Raw genomic sequence first — 8129 nt, 5'->3', positions numbered from 1 at the left:
TTCAGTTAGCAGCAGTAGCGAAGGAATCACTCCATCGGGTTCAGTTAACAGCCATCGATCGATCCCTCGGGTTCAGTAACGCGTAGCCTGCAGTGCAATCGCTCGGGTTCAGTTAGAGCCCAACGCCTCGCTCGGCTTCAGTTAGAGCCAACGCCTCGCACACACGCGTGTACGTACGCGAGAAACGCGCATCGCTCCGCCCCCGACCTCCCACCGTAACCGGCAACTCCCTGAAATTTTCCTCCCCCTCGCTTCTACCACGGTTTTTTCCGTCATGGACGGCCCAAAGAATGTCATGCAGCTGTGTCTCCGGCCCGCCAAGGACGAAAAGCCCATTTTCTGTCATGATTTTTTGTCATAGAAGTAGGAGCCCACCACATCTATGATGATACCGGGTTTTGTCACAATTATCGTCATAGAAGTGTCATATGTATGACAGAAAAAAATTCGTTCGACCCAAAATGTCACGGATGTGTCTTTTTTTGTAGTGATTCTACCCATTGAGGAACCCCTTGTGGCCGAAGGAGAAGCACAATGCTCCACTCAAGTGGAGCCATCACCTCCCCAAGACCCACACGCTTCCAAAGAACAAAGTGAAGGCCCTCAACCTCATGAACAAGACCAAGGGCAAGATCAACATCAAGATGGTGGTGAACCACCAAATGATGCCCAATGTCTAGTTCTCCCCCTCGAGCAAGTTCAAGATCATGAGCAACCACAAGATCAAGAACAAGCTCAAGACGGCGCTCAAGATAATCAAGTTAACCCTCCTCCTTCCACATCCGAGGAGGAATTAGAGCGTCGTGCCGTGAAGATTGCTTCCAAGCTCACCACCAAAGGCCATCTCATGGAGAATGTGGTTGGAAGCCTAAGAAAGGGGGTAAGCACTCGTAGACAATTAGCAAACTATTGTGAACATCACGCGTTTGTCTCTTGTGTTGTACCCCAAAAGGTCTATGAGGTGCTCGAAGATTCGGACTGGCTCAATGCCATGCATGAAGAACTCAACAACTTCGAGTACAACAAGGTGTGGAGGTTGGTGCCAAGGCCATCGGGGAACCACAACGTCATTGGAACCAAGTGGATTTTCAAGAACAAGCAAGATGCTCATGGGAACATCATTCGCAACAAGGCAAGATTGGTAGCACAAGGCTACTCCCAAGTCGAGGGTATCGACTACGGTGAAACCTTTGCTCCCGTTGCTCGCCTTGAATCCATTCGTTTGTTGATTGCTTATGCTTCCCATCACAACTTTAAGTTACAACAAATGGATGTGAAAAGTGCTTTTCTTAATGGTCCTATTAATGAGTTGGTTTATGTCAAGCAAACCCCGGGTTCGAGGATCCCTACTTTCCGGATCATGTGTATCAACTCGATAAGGCGCTCTATGGCCTTAAACAAGCCCCACGTGCGTGGTATGATCACCTTACCGAGTTGTTACAAGATCGTGGATTTGTAGTTGGGCAAATCGATCCCACTCTTTCTACTAAGAAGGTCAAAGGGGAGTTGTTTGTGTGCCAACTATATGTTGATGACATTATCTTTGGTTCCCCTAAGCTTTCAATGAAGAATTTGCCACTCTCATGACCTCTAAGTTCAAGATGTCTTCGATGGGAGAGTTGAAGTTCTTCCTTGGTTTTGATATCAAACAAAGAAGAGAAGGTACCTTCATCAACTAAGCCAAATACACTCAAGACATGCTAAAGAGATTCAAGCTAAGTGATGTCAAGCCGGCTTCTACTCCAATGCCTACCAAGTGCCAACTTGACATTGATCCCAATGATAAAGCGGTGGATCAAAAGGTATATCGCTCTATGATTGGATCCTTGCTTTACGTTTGTGCATATAGACCGGATATCATGTTGAGTGTGGGAATGTGTGCACGGTTTCAAGCTGCACCAAAGGAAAGCCATTATGTGGCGGTCAAGCGAATCTTTCGTTATTTGGCTCATACCCCAAACTTTGGCCTATGGTACCCAAGAGGAGCAAACTTCAAGCTTGAAGGATTTACGGATTCCGATTGGGCGGGAGACAAAGTGGATAGGAAGTCCACTTGCGGAGGGTGTCTATTTCTTGGTTGCTCTTTGGTGAGTTGGTCTTCCAAGAAGCAAAGTTGTGTATCTCTCTCGTCCACCGAAGCGGAATATGTGGCGGCCGGTAGTTGTTGTGCACAACTCTTATGGATGAGGCAAAATTTAAAGGAATACAGTGTCATTTGTGACAAAGTGCCTCTTTGGTGTGATAATGAAAGTGCCATCAAGATTTCTCTCAACCCGGTGCAACATTTCAAGACGAAGCATATTGAGATTCGGTATCACTTCATCCGGGATCACATTAGGCGAGGGGAGATCAAGCTCAAGTATGTCAACACTCATGATAACCTTGCAGATATTTTCACAAAGCCCTTGGATGAAGCAAGATTTCGCGAGTTAAGGCATGAGCTAAATATCATTGATTCGAGCAATGTGACTTGAACCCTTGCACCCCCACCTCACTCAACTTGTTGTCTAGTTTAGATGTAGGCATGGACATAGGGGGAGTGTTGTTCTCTCAATGAACTCTCCCTCCCCCATTATGCATAAATTGATCTAGTCTTTCACTTTAACCATTTTTTATGGTACTAGTGCTTCAAGGGCGAGTTTTGGTCATGGGTCCAAGGTTAAAATCTTCACGACGCCATACCTCTTGACTCAAACATAGGTGGCCTCGGCCACCGCCCTCTCTTGAAGAGGTGTGTTTTGGCCCACTGTTAGTGTGTTTGTGGTCGTGGTGGTCTTTCCTCCTTCTTGGCTATGTTTTCGTTTCTTTTTGAGCTTTAGCCGTCTGTCTAGAGGCCTGTTGGTTGTTGGGCGGTACTACCGCTGGTGGTGCACGGTACTACCGCTTTAAGCAGTACTACCGCCCACCAGCGCGGTACTACCGCTGTGAGGCGGGGGCAGGGGGTTATATCAGGGGCAGGGGGAGTTTTCTTCTCCCCCATACCCATTCGCTCGCCCCCTCGCTCTGTTCATCTCTCCAGCAAACGGCGCCACGGGAGGGCTCCGGCGGATCTCCTTCTCCGGGGCATTCCTCTCCATTCCCTTCGGTGGAGTCGATCCCCACCTTGTCCTCTTGCCATGGATGCCGGTTTTGCCCCCGTTCCCTCTCTCTTCTTGTCTAGATTTTCAATCTAGCATCTTAGGGGCAATAGTGGTTGCATCTCTAGATTTTTGGCCAAATCTAGGCTTGAGTAGGATGGAGAAGGCATCTAGGCAGTTTGGATTAGTGGTTGGTAGAAGTATTTTTAAATTTGGTAGGACGGTAGTGCCGGATCTGACCACGGCAGTAGGAAACTGTTGTTTCCCCGTCTTGAGCGGTACTACCGCTCCCTCTGAAGCGGTACTACCGCTTGGAGCGGTACTACCGCTCACAGGTCGCGGTACTACCGCCCTCTACCAAATTCCATTGTACCCTTACCACTCAGTGATCCTTTTGTTGTGTTTTGTGGCTTATGCTCTTTCTTTCTGGTTGTTTTGCGTGTTTTTGTGTGTGGCTCTAGGTGATGAACATCCTGAACATCAGGCTCGGCATATCAATCCCGATCGTGCCACGTCAAAGCGTTACCGCACAACTGAGTCTGCAGGAGGTTCCTCAAGTGCTCCACCACCACCTCAACTCCAGAAGAAGTCTGGTGTCAAGCCGAAGCAATCTGGCAAAACCGTGCCGGAAATGCAAGCCAAGGAGTTCTGGGCAAGGCGTCGCTGCAACCCCTATGATGCTGACCAAGATCCCTCTTTGGTCAACCGCCTGTTCTGGAACAGGTTTCAGTTTGCCATTTTCTTTGATGTGCTCAAGGCCAAGAAGAACCTCTATGTCAATGTGCACTCCATCGACACCGACCATATGGAGAAGGATCCTGAATACTTTGGTGAAGCTCTTCAGATGTGCACTCAACTGAACATTCTTGATATCATGCAATTCAACAAAGATTATGATGCTGATATGGTGGCCCAATTCTATGCCATGGTTCATCTTGGGACTGATGAGGACAGGACACTGACTTGGATGACCAATGGCAAGTTGCTTTCTGTCAAGTGGAAGGCGTTCATGCAGTTGATTGGGGTGGAAGATCACGGGCTTACATCTCCCGTCGGCTTTCGCCCACACCGCAACACCACCTCCACTCACAAGCAAGCTCCCTGGCCCTACTGCACTCTGAAGATCAACCCTGAGAGGAAGAAGGAAACGTATGAGCTGCCTTCCTTTCTGGACATTCTTCACCGTGTCTTCCATGAGACTCTTTTCCCTCGCATCGGAAATCTTGATATGGTTCATTCTTATCTCGTGGACATGCTTCTCTTCTGCCAGCGTGAGAAGGAAGAAAACACCGGCGAGTCCTTGGATATCTCTCATGTTATGTGGTCTGAGCTCTTATCTGCTATCTCCGAGCGCAAGTGCCCGATTTATGGTCTGTTCATCATGCTGCTTATTGAGAAGGCCTGGGATCATGTCTATCCCAAGGTTATGCTAGAGACTGGGGAGATGGTGTCTCATGAGGTCAAGCGTCTGAGGAAGAAGGACAACTGGGGCACTCAGGCCCCCAAGTCTGGGGGTGCATCGTCTGCTGCTGCCATGGAGACCGAGGAGGAGGCTGAGGCTGAGGATGATGATGATTATGAGCCTTCTGGGGCTGAGCCCTCTTGGGTAAAGAAGCTCAAGCTCAAGGTAAATAAGATGTTCTGCATGGAGTCTCACGGCCAGTACATGACTCATGTTGCTGAGAAGAAGGCCAGGGGTCGTCACAAGGAGCTCATGCGTCAGATGGGTGCTACAGTTATCAGTGGATCTGAGGACCAGCTTACTGAGGAGGAGGACTGGGTTCAGCAGCATTGCCCGTGGACAGATTCTGATGCCGAGCAGTTCCCGACCGACGACGGTGGCGAAGACGATCGTGCTGAGATCTAATGTTCGTGACCTTGCTATCACCTGGAGCCGTAGCTTCACTCCCTCTCTTTTTGGTGTCTCGATGCCAAAGGGGGAGAGAGTTTAGGGATTTGTGTCGTCGTTGTCTGTTTCGCGAGCGTGTCTTCTTTGTGGTGTGCTTTCTTGCTGTTTGCTTTGGTTGGATTTGTGTCAGTGAGACCTAAGTTCCAGACATATGGTGTGAGACATATGCTACCTATCACTAGATTATCTTTATCTATGTCTACCTAGCTTCTGAGTTGCATGCTTATCGTGTTATATACTCTTTGCTCTCATATATATTGCTTAGGTTGTTGGTCTCCAAAATGTAGGGGGAGCGTTGATCCTAGTATGTGTGCTGTGCAGTCCAAAGCACCTTTCTAAGATAAGCACACATCTACGGGGAGCTCATCTACATTTGTGAGCTGTGGGGTTTGCGCTTTCTTCCCGTGCAAATCCCGTATTGTCATCAATCCACCAAAAAGGGGGAGATTGTAAAGGCATATTTTCCCCCAAGGTGTTTTGGTGATTGATGACAATGCTTTTGCGGACTAATCGTGTGCGTTGAGTTTTTTTAGAGATTCATCCTTTGGCACGAGACGATTACCTCCCCTCGGTGTTTTATTCAAGACGGTGTAGCTCCTTCGTTTCTCTGTTGGTGGACTAGTTTCGTAGGAGTCACCGTACTATCAAGAGGGGATCCACTTTGGTAAGGCTAGGGTGGAATCAACACGTACACATCCTTTTCACACCCGATGTTCCTTTCCGCTTCATTGGAGCCATCTTTCCTCTCCGTGCCTGCCCTGTCCTGTCGCAGCGGTAGTACAGCGGTCCTCAGCGGTAGTACCGCCGAAGCACGTCAAGCAGTAGTACCGCTCTCCGAGCGGTAGTACCGCTTGCGGTCTTCGGCCGTAGTACCGCAGTGGTTCCGGGCTACTACCGCCTCGACTCGAGACCGATGTTTTTCGTGTCGGGTTTTATGGTACTAGGTGCGGCAGTAGTGGCGGTAGTACTGCTCCTAGCGGTAGCACCGCCCGTACTTCCACGGTAGTACCACTCTGGTTCCAGGACTCTGCAACCCTCGTCAGCGCGGCAGTACCGCTGGGAGGGAACGGTAGTACCGCTCGTCAGCGGTAGTACCGCCCTGCCCAAGCAGTAGTACCGCTCTATGCGTGGCTATTTGGGGGGGGGGGTAACGGTTGGACTGTTTCCCCCACTATATAAAGGTGTCTTCTTCCCCAAAGTTGACTTACCTCTTTCCCCAAAAGCTCCATTGTTGCTCCAAGCTCCATTTCCGCCCGATCTCTCTCCCTAGCCAATCAAACTTGTTGATTTGCTCGGGATTGGTTGAGAAGGCCCCGATCTACACTTCCACCAAGAGAAATTTGATTCCCCCCACTAATCCCTAGCAGATCTTGTTACTCTTGGGTGTTTGAGCACCCTAGACGGTTGGGGTCACCTCGGAGCCATAGTCCATTGTGGTGAAGCTTCGTGGTGTCGTTGGGAGCCTCCAATTAAGTCGTGGAGATTGCCCCAACCTTGTGTGTAAAGGTTCGGTCGCCGCCTTCAAGGGCACCAATAGTGGATTCACGGCATCTCGCATTGTGTGAGGGAGTGAGGAGAATACAGAGGCCCTAGTGGCTTCTTGGGGAGCATTGTGCCTCCACACCGCTCTAACAGAGACGTACTTCCCCTTAAAAGGAAGGAACTTCGGTAACACATCCTCGTCTCCACCGGCTCCACTCTTGGTTATGTCGTGCATTTACTTTTGCAAGCTTACTTGTGTTGTATCCCTTGCTTGCTTATGTGCTAGTTGTTATTGTGTCATATAGGTTGCTCACATAGTTGCATATCTAGACAACCTATTTTGTTGCAAAGTTTAATTTGGTAAAGAAAAGCTTAAAAAAAATTAGTTGCCTATTCACCCCCCCCCCCTAGTCAACTATATCGATCCTTTCAATTTGCATGTACAAAATAGACAATATTCTACTAGGTCCTCACCCTCCCTCCTTTTTAGTATCTTTTATCACCCATGGCCGGTCCCCCACTCTCCTCTTCATGCTTTTTCATCATCTCCACCGGTTCACTCTTCCTTTTGGTTCTCTCTCTCTTCTCTTTTCCCATTTCTCCATCTTTTTGTCAGCGAAGAGACCGGTTCCTCTGCATGAGGCGGGTTCTCTCCAAAAGTAGATGATTAAACCCATTTGGACCACTTTTGATCGATGTGGCAACTAGGGCATCTGTCCAACATGGAGCATTGGCCATGCCCTTATATTCCCAGCCATTTCCCCGCTTCTTCTCTCTTTTTCCATAATGTTCCCGCTCGAGCGTGATGGTTCCAGCAAATCTAGGCATGGCATGCATCTTGAAAAGATTGAAAGTTTTAGGTAGTTAAAGAATTCTCGTACTTCTTCAACTAGAATACTAAAAGACCAAGGGCGATATCCTATGCGACTCAATGATGTAGGCGAGCTCGATGGCTTACCGTCCGAGGATGTCCCTCCGCATAATTTACACCTTAGTGATGCATTTTAAACAATAATTTCCAGTGTGTTTGAAAAGAACTGATTTGCTTATAATATTTAAAAAATAAATATTCTCACTTATTCATACTAATGTTATTTATTTTATATATCCATTGTGACTAAAAACATATACAATTTTCAATGGCATAATCTTAAGTATCTGATTTACACAAATAAACACCAATCTAATACACTAACACTAAGATCCAACTCTATTTCACCATGCACAATATTATTATTTTTTAACTTTATTCTAAGGCATTTTATTAAAATAAGACGAATATATACAAAGCCTAAAAGACTAAAACGACAACAAAGTGAAAGTAGACTATGGAGTAAGTTGTGCCACTTAGGTGTGTCATATTGTGGCTATATATTTTTGTGACTATTATAGTATCTATAAGTGCCTTAGTAAAAGCTTGTAAGTAAACCTAAGATCTAAGAAATCTTTTTTGTATACTTTGTCTAACAAATATCTTAATAGAGCTTTCTAGCATAGAGTTTTCCAACATAGTAAGGTCTAGCAGTTTTAATTAATACGATACACCCTCCATTTCAATTGATATTGCATATTAGGATTCTAATAAACCATTGCATATTAGAAAACCTAGACAAAAGGAGTCAATGTATGCAAGAGCATTTATGACCAAGTGACTTTATGGG

The sequence above is a fragment of the Triticum dicoccoides genome, chromosome 3B (genome assembly GCF_002162155.2).
Source record: "Triticum dicoccoides isolate Atlit2015 ecotype Zavitan chromosome 3B, WEW_v2.0, whole genome shotgun sequence".
Classification (NCBI taxonomy): Eukaryota; Viridiplantae; Streptophyta; class Magnoliopsida; order Poales; family Poaceae; genus Triticum; species Triticum dicoccoides.
The sequence above is the reverse complement of the archived record's forward strand: the minus strand, read 5'-3'. Positions refer to the sequence as shown.